Source organism: Microplitis mediator, chromosome 5 (genome assembly GCF_029852145.1).
Source record: "Microplitis mediator isolate UGA2020A chromosome 5, iyMicMedi2.1, whole genome shotgun sequence".
In the NCBI taxonomy this organism is placed as follows: domain Eukaryota; kingdom Metazoa; phylum Arthropoda; class Insecta; order Hymenoptera; family Braconidae; genus Microplitis; species Microplitis mediator.
This window is the reverse complement of record NC_079973.1, coordinates 16695277-16709959: the sequence shown is the minus strand read 5'-3', so window position 1 is coordinate 16709959 and position 14683 is coordinate 16695277. Positions and strand designations below refer to the sequence as shown.

General features: G+C 30.3%; 2 long non-coding RNA genes across 4 annotated transcripts in view; one reads left to right on the top strand and one right to left on the bottom strand.

Moving 5' to 3' along the window:
• LOC130667828 (uncharacterized) overlaps nt 1-14683 on the top strand; it is a 350725-nt gene that overhangs the window by 16699 nt on the left and 319343 nt on the right. The window lies entirely within an intron of this gene.
• Nucleotides 5845-7216, bottom strand: LOC130667826 (uncharacterized). The gene is made up of 2 exons (XR_008989903.1): nt 6580-7216; nt 5845-6165 (listed from the first exon to the last, which is right to left on the bottom strand). It is a non-coding gene; the product is annotated as an uncharacterized LOC130667826 (long non-coding RNA).

Here is a 14683-nt window from a genome sequence, read left to right as displayed (position 1 = left end):
TTATGATGTAAAACTAATGACGTATACATGACGTCAATGTGATGTCTGTGTGACATTCTATGACGTCAATATGACATATGGGTGATGTCAAAATTATCAATTCAGAAAAAATATTTTTGAAAAAAAAAAAAAAATGAAATACCGAATTTTTGGTCTGATTATTACCGCGCGAATGTATTGTGAATTCGGAAACAAGATAAGATAACGTTAAATAATATAAAAATCCTGGGCGTCTGCTGGGTTCGAACACGGTTCCTCTTGGCTGGTAGTCTTGAACGTTGCTCACTGGTCCACATCACGGGAGTTCAAATCTCGTGCTTAATTGATGTATTTAGAGTGAAATGCCGGAAAAGACAATGTTCATAAGTTTTCGTGAAGGATTTTTACAAAATTGAAAAAAACTTTATGAACTTATATGAGAATTTATAGAAACAATATTTTTCGGCCTCGATGATAATTGTTTAAAATTTCATTAAGTTTCATCAAATTTTTTAATTTTTTGTTGTGATGTGAAATTTAAAAAATCTTATATAAAATTTTGCGAAATATTAAACAATTGCACAAAACCGAATGAAATTTAATCGATTGAAAAATTGCGATACTAAACTTTATAATCTTAATATCAAAAGAGTTCAAACTGTCGTTACATTTTCTTTGTCATCCTAAATGATGATTTCGATACATCATTTAAAAAAATAAAATTAATTTTTTTATGATGCTAATGTTTCAATCTAAAACGTCTGAATAATCTATTATCGAGTTTATCGATTACTTTGGACCCAAAAATCGATGACGTTTAGTTGTTATTTTTACACATTTACAAATTTTTGAAAATTCATTCTATGATTGTTTTATTTTAATAAATAGATGATAAAAAACTATGACTCGGAAATTACATCAGCATTGCGTAAAATAATGACTTGTCACTGATGTAAAGATATGATTTAAGAGTGACATCCATATTACGTATAACCGTGACTTTGCTACTGACATAAATGTATGATTTTAAAATTACATCATTATGGTATACGATAATGACTTTATTACTACGTAATAATGTGATGTAGATTTTATGTCAAACGTACGTAATACATAAGTCATAACTCTGACGTCATACAAGAGTCATGTGTACATCAATATGATGTCACAAGCTTTACATCATATTAAAGTCATGCAGAACGTCAGATTGACATCAAATTTACATCAGATGCCGTGACATTTCTATGACCTACGTATGACGTCAAAATAAGGTCATGTGTTCACTGGATATACTCGAAAAAATTTTTTAAAGCGTAAAAAATCGTTCACTCTCGATTACCTTAATTACTAATTGTTATTTAATAAAAAAAAAATCAATTCTATAATTTTACTTTATTTCAAAAATTTATCAACTAAAAAAAAAAATTTAATTTTTATAAATTTTTAGTGACCAAATTTGCCTCTTAAATAGAGAAACGGCCGAAAAATATGAAAAAATAATTTTTTCGGAAGTTTCGGCTGGTCCATTTTGCCCCAGGTGTTATGCGTAGGGCTAGAAATGTGGAATTATACTAATTTTTTTTTCATTTGACCATAAAAATATGAAAAAATCACTTTTTCAAAATTTTGGGCTTGTCCATTTTGCCCCAAATGTCATGCGTAGGGGTAAAAATGCGCAAACATATCGGATTTATAGTAATTAGTCGAAAAAAAAAAAAATTTTTTTTTGGTCAAAATTTCAGGGGGGCCGCTCTGCCCCATGGGGGCCGCTCTGCTCCACCCTCCCCTATTGAAAAAATAAAATTTTCAATATATTGCGAAAAATATAAGTTTTAATATACTGGAAAAATATAATTCCGATATACCGCGAACCATATATTTAATCATATAAATTTTTTCATATATAATCAATTATATACACGGAGAGAAAAATATCGCCAGAATGACTATCCAATGTATCCTCAAATGACGTATCTTCAGAATAACGATTCGTATACCTAATTTAGGAATACTCTCATATTAATTTAATAATCTATAGTATCGATAAAATAAAGATACGTATTTGGGTTAGGTTAAGTATTCGTTTATTTAATTTAACAATACGGCGAATAGCCTTTGTAACGATATGTAGTTTCGTTGATATAGGTATATGTATCGCCAGCGTGAGGATCCGTGTAGCTAAATTGGCTATACGTATCATCGTTCACGGTTGCGGGATGCCTAAATACAGAGTTTGCGCGATAGTCATGTCAGCGATTCATAAAATGCCTAAAATAAGGATACGGATCGTCATTTTGACTATCCGCTGTGAGGATACTCTGTATAGCTAAATTGGCTATACGGCGTATCGTTAAGTAAGATGACTATACAGCGTATAGCCAGAATAGCGATGCGTATACTTAATCTGGCGATATTTTTCTCTCTGTGTAGAGACCATATACCACTAATTATATGAGTCAAAATATATGGATATATATATCAAGTTTATTATATTATACTTATAAATTATATATATACTATCCATATATGATAAGAATATATTGAGCATTATATGAGATAATATATATAGAAAAATACAAAACATTATATACAAGTAAATATATTATGATAAATATATAATCCAATATATGTAAAAAACATATATTTTTCAATATAGATATTTTTGCCGCTATATATTTATCACATATTCACCACATATTTTTTTATATACTTTTAACAATATATAGCTTTTCCATGCGGGCTACTACGTTCAATCTACGATTTAAATTTCGACTCGGGTAAATATTAAAATCATGATGTATAATAGAATATACTATAGTACATTTCAAAAATGTTCTTATCAATTTGTCAAATGACAGAGGAGTACTCGTATCAGAATTACTTCCAACTTTGGAATATAAATCTTCTGAAATAAGTTTCTTACCAGGGACGGTACAAATGGTATGCGCGATCTCGTGGCGAGCACCGAACTACTCCCGCTGCTTGCGCCTAGCACCGGTGACTTTCCCCTTCTCCATATCGATCTTTTCTCCCAAGAAATTTTTTCTCTTGGCTTAAGCAACTTTTGTTATCTTGATCGGAGAATACAAAAATACTGGCGTGAAAAGAATAGTACTTGTTTTGAGAAATTTTATTTTCTTTAACCAAAAAAATGCAATATTGCTCAAAAAAAAAATATCTCTTACTTTACGAAATATGAACTCTTGAAACAAGTGAAAATTTTTTGATTTAAGCGTTAAAATATGTTGACGTGAGAAAAAAATTTTGATTCAAGATAAAAATTTGAAGATAATTGTTTATTTGGGGCAAGTAAATTTTTATTTTCCGAATCGATCAAAATAAATTTCTTAAATCAAGAATATTTTCCTTGATTTAAGTTAACTGTTTTTTCTGTGTACAGTAAAAACAGGCCTTCCGGGAAAGATCTTTAAACGTTAAAGCTTAATCTGTAATTTTAAAAATTTGTTATTAATAAAATTAATACAATTTTAAGCAGCAAATTTTACAGTTTAAAATGTAATTTTAGTTAAATAAATCTTTAAAGTATTATTCACTTATTATTTTGAATTCTTGCTTTATTTGAAAATTAATAGTTGATAGGTGAAACTTATAACCGAGACCCCCAGTCCAGGGTGTGACCCCCTGTCCAGGAAGCCAAGATTAGATTCAGTTGATAAAATCTACTGTTTTGTGACTAGCTCTTCTACAGGGCGGGGAATACCCGATCCTGGTCACAAGGAATATTTAGAGATCCTGAGAGTATAGGAAGCTTGTGAAATAAGAGACTTGTATAGGTGATATATATATAAAAATAGATGACAATTTTATTTAACCAATTTACCCAGACAACAGACCCCACTTTACAATAATTAATTAAATAAAACCGCGACAATAATTAACGACACAAGCTAGTGAGAGTGAAGTTGAGTGAAGTTTTTAATCATTTTAAATACTTTTTAATCCTTCAAATCATTTCTAATCCTGTCTCTTATGGACATTTAACTGAATGGCGGGCACAGAACACTGACGCGACTTTACGATTTGTCTTGAATTTACTTTATAATTTTCAGTTACAATATTACTTAATTTTTACTCTCGACTTTAATAAAACTTTCAATTTAATTATGCTCTACAACTGAGAGTAATTATTTATAATAAATTTAATCTATATAATCCAAATGATATTCAACCTTACCAGAGTAAGAATTAATTTTTTCAAAACTTTATAAATTGAAGACGTCTCGTGACTTGGCCCGTTTCGAATACAAATCAGCACAGGTCCACATCTCCAAGTTTCCGTCGTAGTCAAATTCCAAATCTCCACAACTCCAACCAAACAAACTCCACTGCTTTCCTGGACTCCACAATATATTTTCACAAGGTGTATAATGGACGTAGACTGCTTCCAAATTAATTCCACACAGGTATCGAGTAGAAATGAATATATGTGATGACAAGTATAACAATGGTAAGCGAGGTGAGCTCAACTGTAGCTGACACAGAATTGTCCGTTCTGCCCCTTGGCGAGTTAGTTATTACCTCGTATTCCAGGCTAGCGCATGCGTCCTGCAACTTTGCCTCGTGGCAATTTCCAATTGGTGTAAGAAGATGTTAAATTATCCCTCGTTGTCCAGTTACCGTAGGCAGCCACCAGGTTCTAGTTATTTCCCGAGCATGATGTTGTAATAATAACCAAATCCCGGTTACAAACTGTAAAAACCAAGATTTATTGGTGATGTATTTTTTGCTTTCTGAAATAATGCCTCTTATTTATTCATAATATAAAAATTGCACTGTGAGTTATCATTTGTCGAGAATAATAAATGATCTGAATAAAATCACAGCTATTACTGTGATTTTTAAATTCTATATCTTAAGAAGAGCACTACTAAACAGAATAGTAATATTAACGATCGAAAATGTAATTTTAACTAAATTAATTTGTAAGAGAGTATTCACATATTGTAAATAAAAATTACAGTTTCGGATAACAAATTGTAAATTTTAGTCGGTAAGTTTTACAGTTTGAAAAGTTTATTTTCAATATTTAAGATTTCGCTTTTTGGTATCTCACTCACGCTAAGGCAGTGCATAGCTCGAGTTACAAACGGCTACAAACAAGTTTGAACGTGTGCTTTGTGCTTCAGTTTTATAGACAGTTTTTTATTAGACGTGATTGCGTCAAGTCATAAATTTTATGTCATTTTATGTCAAATTGATTTTTAATTGGTGGTTTTGTGGTACTGTTCACCTACAATAGCTGATATTGCTGATTTATATATAGATAAAGAGGCTCAATGCAAGAGGAAACTAAAAATCAAAGTCTAAAAGCTCTTGCAAACTTATATTATAGTAAGAAAAATTTGCCTTATATTTTTGCTATGCAACATCAAGTACGCCAATATCAATATTTTTCGTCATATTCAGACAATATTTATGAGCCAGCCATACACGGAAAAAAAATTCACGGATTTTTTACGATTTAACTATCGTAATTTTCATTATATAGTATTGTAACGCTGGACTATAAGTTTTCAATAATAATTTTTACAATAGACTATCGTAATTTTTATTTTATAATTTATACTACTACCAGAAAGAAAAAATCAGATACTATAGAGTAAATTATACAAGTTGTGTTAACATAAATTCTAATACAACTATCGTAAAATGAATGAGTCGGTAATGTAGAATTTCTTTAAATATAAAATAATAATTAGAAGTCAATGGAGTAAAATATATTTTCTTAAAAAAGTAGAACTTATAATTAATAAAAAAGAAAAATTTATCATTTGGAATTTTTTTTTTTTTTTTAACAGTTAAATTGAGAAGGAAAATACAATCTCGAAATAAAAATAAAACATGTTGAAGTAGTAATAATAAAACATTTATTTAATATTTTTTCAAACATATTTTTTTGGTATATATAAAATTTATGAATAAATAACTCATTTATTTGTATTCAAAATACGCACATGTAGAAAATTAAAAAAACCATAGGTGCAATTTTTTCGAATACTTTTTTTCTATAATTTATCATTTTTAAAAAAATCCAAAAATTATTAGGCGTCTGCTAACTTCAGTATCATAAAGAAATGTTGAATGTCCATAATTTGAGGTTATTGAAATGTTTTACCTCTCGCAAAGCCGGGTAAAATTATTCATTGTCGACAAATGAAGATTATCCTGTAACAAAATTAGGAGAATTGAATTTATTAGAAAAAATAAATTTTCATTCATTTAGAATCATTTATCCTATGACCACAAAATACTACTAAATTGTTTATAAAAATAAACTTCTTGTCCAGATAAATGATTTTAAAACGAACGATATACATGATACTGAAGTTAGCAGATATCTAATAATTTTTGGATTTTTTTTTAGACGATAAATAATTAAAAAAAAAATATTTAAAAAAATTGCACCCATAGTTTTTTAAATTTTCTACATGTGTATTTTTTTAGTTTTTTTTTTTTTGTAATTTCTTTGGTGAAAAAAAAAATCCGAAAATTACTAATTATCTGCCAACTTCAGGATCATACGATATACCCACAGAATATTAAGTTTAATAAAAATTGAATAATAATAATTATACTTACACCACCAAATTATTATATTCCACAATCTATGTAGGTTTGTAATGACGAAAGTACAGTTTTTATTTTAAATTTCTTATTTACAATTGTCCGAAAAACGTCATGAATAATAACCTCTATTTCTGCACTACACTGTGGATAAAGATGAACTGATTTATAAATATATATAGTTGAACCACAAATAATACAGACAAAGTAGATGTCATCATTTGTATTTATATATATATATACACTCATACAAGCATCACATCATGGTTTGTGACAACACTTGTCTTTCATACGTAAACGCTTCAGATGGCATATACTATACCATTTCAGAAAATTTACAATCCAACTATCGTAATTTTTGTAGCTTGTATTGTAAAAACATAGAGGCAGCACTGTAAATTAAAAGGAAGAATAAAAGAATAAATAGTATAATTAAATCTTATTTTTTATTCTTTTACTATTTACGATAGTAACATTGTAATATTTCTTATTGAATTGATTACAATAAACTCTTAATGAAATTACGATAGTGAATAGTAAAAAATCTTTTAAAAACTGTAAATTTTCGTATCATATATTTGAATGTTACAGATAATAAAAGTATAGTCCAGGATTACGATAGTAATATTGGAATTTTTCGTCGAATTTTTTTTCCGTGTAGGATTAATTGATTCTGTTACAACTTCTATTAAAGGGTATGAATATTGTAGTGGTTGGTATCTTAAATTAATATCACTTATACACTACAATGATAACACACTTATATTAGAAATAATAACACCACAATTAACAGCAGTAAAAGAAAGCAAGGGCAATATATAGTTTATTGAGGTACAATGTTTGCTGTTAAGCTGTCAAAATAAGACTGACTGACTTTAATCGCGCATCTATAAAACAAGAGAAGAAGGCATTTTGTTTTCTAGCTATTCAAATATTTAAAAGATCAGTTTCACATTCGTTACACTACCCCCTTCTCAATAAAATTATCGTCCCGATAAAAATTGTGTTGAAAGAATCGAACTTAATTGAAATTAAAACCATTTGCAATCTTCGTTCGATTCCGCTATGGTCCCAACACACCCTATCTATCACCCTACAGGGAAAAAAACACCATAGCCCAAAAACAACCCTGTAGGCTAACGCAAAGATAATAAAAACATAAAAAAATAGTCTATAGTTTAATTGAGCTAAGAATTTATAATAAAAAAATAAAATATTCTGCTAAATAGTTAATCGATACGCGTGACTCTATTTTCCTATTCAGCGAATCAAATAAATAAAATTTAAAATGTAACCCTCCTCTTGATTGAATAGACCTTCAATGGAAATGGGATCAGGTACGGGATGGGAACAGGAACTCCTTCCTCTCCTCCTTGAAGGACTAGGAATGGACTCCTTCTCTCCTTCTCAATGAAATTGAGAATATTATCTGCACATAATAGAAAAAACAAAACGAGTATCTCCAACATTTATTAAATTTTATTTTTTTTTTTTAAACATATTTCATCATTACATTCTATTATTTATCAGTTGTTCATTATAAACTTTTAGTGTGATCAATTTGTTACTTTTTCGATCTTAAATGCTCAATGTTCTACCGCTCGGTCCATTCAGCTCATATGCCGATATGTTATCTCGAGCTAACACATCAATGATTACTGAATAATACACGTTGCAACGAATTTCAATTTTTCCCCCTAAAAGTTCCTCGGAAACTCTCCAGGGCATCCACCTATCTCTCAGAAGTCGTGCACTACTTAAGAGAAATGTTGACTATGCCAACTCCGGATGGATCCCAAAGCTCCAGTCAGGATACTGTTGACCAATGATAAGTCCTAAGAATTCAAACTTTTGATTTGAGCTGAGCTCACTTAAACCAAAAGAAATATCCAGTCTCTCATCAAAGGCCCAAGAATCCCGGGAACCCCTTACAACGACTAATCGTTCAGGGTCCTCAGACGGACTTCCCTCAGCTAATAACCGAACTTAGAACATTCCAGTCCTTCTAGAATCCCGGGAATCCCTCGAACAACGTTACCACCGAGATCGTTCGGAGCCCTCAGCCAGACTTCTTTCAGAATCTCGGGAACTCTTCAACAACGTCTACAGTGTGGTTATTCAGGGTCCACTGTCAGACTTCTCCTAAGGACTATACTAGTCTTTAGTAGTCGTTCAGACATCTCCAATTCTATCAGTTTGCAAGATATCCTAGACTTACTAATTGACTACAGAATCCCGGGAACCCTTTACAACGTCTACACTGAGATCGTTCAGGGTCCCAGCCGGACTTCTCTTTTATTTTTTCTTATTGATCACAATACGGCGCAAGACGATTTACATGGACAATTTTATATTTTCCTTTGGGGATTTTTCTGATTCTATAAACTACGTTATTTAGCCTATTTCAATTTCATAAGGACCCTCCCAATCGCATTGAAGTAAATAAATTTTTTAATTATTTCCGTTAATATCGACTTTTCTTTTTTTTTCTTTTTTAAATTTAACTCATGATAGTAATCTCAGCAGTTTCACAAAATTTTCCTATTTATCCGTATAGAACTTATTCAATGACTTGATAAAATACTTGAGGTATTATATAGCCCAGATAAAAATTTTCAAAAATTACTATCTATACAAAATCGTTTATGTATCGTTCCACATCATAGAATCATCAAATGTACCCGGTTTATTAATCATGTCAATCGATTACAAAACAAAAGAGCGCTTAGATGTCACGGTATTTTTAGTTAATTTGTACTTTTTTTTTTTTTTAATTTTATCTAACTATAATTATTATTAAATAATGATACATCACCAAATTTGTCCTTTTCCAATTGTAATTTGTCCACAAGTTCAATTTGAACTTCTCAATCAATTCTACGAAAAATTGTACCGTCTTTACTTTTTCCTGTTTTAAAAAAAAATAAGATTATCCGTCGTTTGGTGTTTCGATCACTTTTATTTTATATTTTTATCACACGCGTAATTACTCAGACTCGCACTTTAACACAAATTAATAAAAATATTTTCACAACACTAATTCATTAATCCCAAACTTTTTTTTTTATGTAGTACATCACACAAATAAATTCAAATACGCATTTTGACACCGATTAAGAAAAATATTTTCACAAAACTTAATTATTTAATCACTGACTTCGTTTAAATTATTACACGCACTTGGAATCTATATGATAAAATATATTCAAAAATTTTAATTAATTCATCACCGTATTTATTTATATTACTACGCGAACTTTAACACTATAACACATCCACAGAATTTTTTTTTTTTTTTTTAATTCATCACCGAATTTACTTATTTTACTACGCGCACTTTAATATAATAACACATATTCACAAAACTTATTCAATTCATCACTAAATTTATTTAAATTCACACGCGCACTTTATCACAAATTTAAAAAAATATGTTTTCACTAAACTCATTTAATTAATCACTGAATTCACGTCTTTTTTTTTTAATATCAAAAACACGGTCGTTTTAAATCTTTGCCTTTCCCGTCACGTCGCAATATTTTGACAGCTATTTTTATTTTATATTTGTAAATACACACGAAGGTTACGCGCACTTCTGACACCAAATTGTAGTGGTTGGTATCTTAAATTAATATCACTTATACACTACAATGATAACACACTTATATTAGAAATAATAACACTACAATTAACAGCAGTAAAAGAAAGCAAGGGCAATATATAGTTTATTGAGGTACAATGTTTGCTGTTAAGCTGTCAAAATAAGACTGACTGACTTTAATCGCGCATCTATAAAACAAGAGAAGAAGGCATTTTGTTTTCTAGCTATTCAAATATTTAAAAGATCAGTTTCACATTCGTTACAATATTTATTAACACTATTAAATCCGATAATAATTTAAAAAAAAAATCTGTCGATCGTTTGACCCTGCGGGCCAGCCCCAAAGCTTCTCGCTCCTTGAGCACGAAAACATTGTTGTGAATACTCTTCGAGCTCGAAAATACTTTCGTATGTCATTGTTTTCGAAAAAAAACCGTTTTTTAGCATTTCTTTCACCCACGATATCTCGCAAATATCTCGCTTTCTAAATTTGTAGAAAAAATTACAGTGTGAGATTGTAATTTTTAAAATAAAATTAAAAATTATAAAATCTGTTTATTTTAGAGAGCTGGACAATATCGAGTTTGAAACTGTTATGCAAATATTTGTTATGCAAATAAAATTTTTACAGTTTCAGAGTCACAGCGCTTTACTAGTATACGAAACTGTAATAAATACTCAGACATGAGTTCAATTTTTCATCTGCTCTTTTTTCCGTGCACTTGGGATTGAGAGCGATGAATCATCAGAATGATTTTTCTATCATTTGATTATTTATGTTTAACTATAACTAATTTAGTTATTTTTAAAAATTAGAAACAACTTAATGTTTGAGTCTGATTAGAACCTTAATATTAAGCATTTATGTTTCACAGAAAGTAAATAATATGACTTGAAATTTACAATCAATTCCCTTGTATTGAAATTTTTCAAAGAACCCTGAATCTAGGAGTTATTTATCAATTGCGACAAAACAATTCAATGTTTTGACTATTTAAATTCTCTTGAAATGTTCATAAAATGGTAATTTAAAATTTTATTTCTTCATCGGAAGAAATAGAAAACAATTCGAAGTTTTGAATCTGTTTGAATTCGTTTGAATTATTCGTACAATAGTAAATCAAAAAATTTATTTATTTATTGGAAGAAATAGAAAATAGTTCGAAGTTTCGAACTCGTTTAAATTATGATGACCAATACTATAGAGCAAATTATACACTCGTTGTCATTAATGCCTGGTCCCCCAGACTATAGAATCTTAGCCATGCAGGGGACCAGGGATTAATGACAACGAGTGTACAAGTCTGGTTCATTAAGTTTACAATACGAGTATAGTCAAATTGAACAGTCGACAATGTAGAATTTCAGCCCCTACGAACGAAAAAGAGTAACGTACTAGAGATATTTTTTACCTTTTTGATTTTTGAATTTATTTTGTTGAATAGTTGCTAGATGTCACAAGCTGGCTTCTCTTAAATATGAATTTTTCCCTGATAGCCACATTTTAAAGATAATTGCTCAACAAGTTCTGCAGTGAAACATTTTCGGCTAACTTAACGACAAGTTTCTGGTAAGCCTTAGCTGGATAGTACTTGCGTGCAAGTTGATGTAAATCAACTGCCGTCATCTGAATGTAATTTGACAGAAAAACTTGCCGTCAATTTGAAGTGAAACTTTCAATCAACTTAACGTCATTGTCTGACAGTAATACTTGTAGTCAAATTGAATTCAAGTTACAGCACAATTTACTGACAACTTAACGGTAACTGCTTGCTCTCCATTACTTTCCTTTATATTGGCTTCAGAATACGTCAGTAGCTTGAAGTTAACTTGTGGATAAGGTGGCTATCAGGGTTTCCCTTTTGTGATTACTAAATCACGCAGAATGTTATTTTTTAAAATCAAATGTTACACAATAAATTTAAATTTTTTTGTTTTTAATTATCATTTAGAATATCTTTTATTAAGATGAAAAGTACAACTAGATACACTCTTGTAGTGGAATAAAGATTTATTCTGACCAATCAATTTGCTAGAGAAACTATGAAAATATATTTTTATAAAATTCAACACCGAAAATTGCTTGATGAAATTTATTTTAATTCTACAGACAATAATTATTAAACAAAAATATTTAGTTGCGGAAAAAATAATTCAACGTTCTGATTCAGTCTTATATGATCTATTAGTTTATTCTGGCGGTTGCTTGGCTCGAACATTGAGCTATAAAATTTATAACTCATAAGGAATTTTATACAATTTTATAAGAGTTGATGCGATATTATATCATTTTTAAAGAATTCATGATCTTTATAGTATAGTATTTACAGTTGAACATGGAATTCATCAATTTAAAATATATAGATTTTTCTACTTTCGCCATCTAGTGATGGAATTAACAGAACTGCATCATCTAGTAAACGTCAAAATTACCTTCTGGAATGGTAAAATCGAATCTAAAAAATTTACCGTGATAGCCACCCTGATAGCACGAGTTGCTCGTCAAAAAGTTGGTATTCATTAGTTTGCGACCAACTTGACGACAAGTTGTCGACAACTCTAGCTTTTGCAACTTTTGGCTACAAGTTACCGCCAACTTTCTCAGAAAGCTGACGCCAGGGAAGAGCCGCGATTCGGAAGCAAAGGGAAGTGTTGGAAAGCAAGCAGTTACCTTTAAGTTGACAATAAATTGTCTGCAACTTGAGTTCAATTTGACTACAAGTGTTACTGTCAGACAATGACGTTAAGTTGATTGAAAGCTTCACTTCAAATTGATGTCGAGTTTTTCTAGTAAGTACTATCCAGCTGAGGCTTACCAGAAACTTGTCGTTAAGTTAGCCGAAAATGTTTCACTGCAGAACTTGCTGAGCAATTATCTTTAAAGTGTGGCTATCAGGGTTAGGTCAACTTGAGCTTCTACTCAAGTTGGCTACAAGTTTCTCGAAAAGTTGCCGTCAACTTATGGAAATGCCAACTTTCGCGGCCAACTTGGCGACAGGTTGCGACAGTAGGTTGTCAACAAGTTGCGGCCAACTTGGCTATCAGGGCTATAGCAAAAGGTTACTTTACAAAATTTTCCTTGAATTTTTCATCAAATGCCCGTCAACTTCGGACTTTGCCGTGTCTGACGACAATTTGTATCTAACTTGCTATACAATTTGACGTCAATTTACTACTCGAATAAGAATGCAAATTCATTTCAAAAGTTGACTAGAAAAAAGTTGTGGTCAGTTTTCAGGCATATTTTCATGTCAATTTATTGTTAATTTAACTTAAAAAATTGTAAAGTATTTTTTTACCGTCAAGTTGTAGACATTTTTATATTTTTATGTACCAATTTGCTTACCTTCTGTAATGGTAAGAATTAACATTACCGACTTTTTTTTTCTTTCAAGAAGTTACTTCTAAATTGAGGAAAAATTAACTGCAAATTTTTCTTTTCAACTTTTGCTATCAAATTGTTGACAAATTCGAGCAACAAATATCTGGTAATTTCAACGTCAAATTGATGTCAATTTCTAGTTAAATCCTGATAGCCACCACCTTAACCACAAGTTAACTTCAAGCTACTGACGTATTCTGAAGCCAATATAAAGGAAAGTAATGGAGAGCAAGCAGTTACCGTTAAGTTGTCAGTAAATTGTGCTGTAACTTGAATTCAATTTGACTACAAGTATTACTGTCAGACAATGACGTTACGTTGATTGAAAGTTTCACTTCAAATTGACGGCAAGTTTTTCTGTCAAATTACGTTCAGATGACGGCAGTTGATTTACATCAACTTGCACGCAAGTATTATCCAGTGAAGACTTGCCAGAAACTCGTCGTTAAGTTAGCCGAAAATTTTTCGCTGCAGAACTTGCTGAGCAAAGTGTGGCTATCAAGGAAGTGACTATTAGGGCATTTGATATAAAACCGGCTATGTTGATCAGCTACTGGGGGTATGGTAGGAGGGGTTATTCCTTGTTTCGAAGAATCGATGGAAAAGCTTGAAGTTCTCTCTATATCGTTTAGATGTCGTGATAACAGATTAATTGAATTGAATTGAAAATTCTAAATTAACTAATTTGATTATATTTTTTTTTTTTTCGTCAAAAATTATAGATAAATATTATAGATAAATAAGATAGCTTATAAATGTATACTAGTTTTTAATAAATATTTCTTATAAGATCGTTTGTATTACTAGCAGGCGTAACGATTGTGTCCAATCATTAAATTTAAAACTAACCCCGATTAAAGGAAACGATTTGCAATGTTAAATGCCCATAAGAAGGGTCATTCAAAACTATTCAAAGTTTTCAAAAGTATTAAAAAGTATTAAAAATTTTTAGTATTTCTAAAAATTTTTGCATCACGATTTAGCTTACTATCCTGCTTAATCTTATAAGATATATAGAGCATTTATTTTTAAAGACTTACATTATATTTACACTAAAGTTTCCCTGCTTAAAAAACCCGATAGATTCTTATAGCCGTATGTACAAGGCCCTATACTTAACTACCCTAATAGCGTAA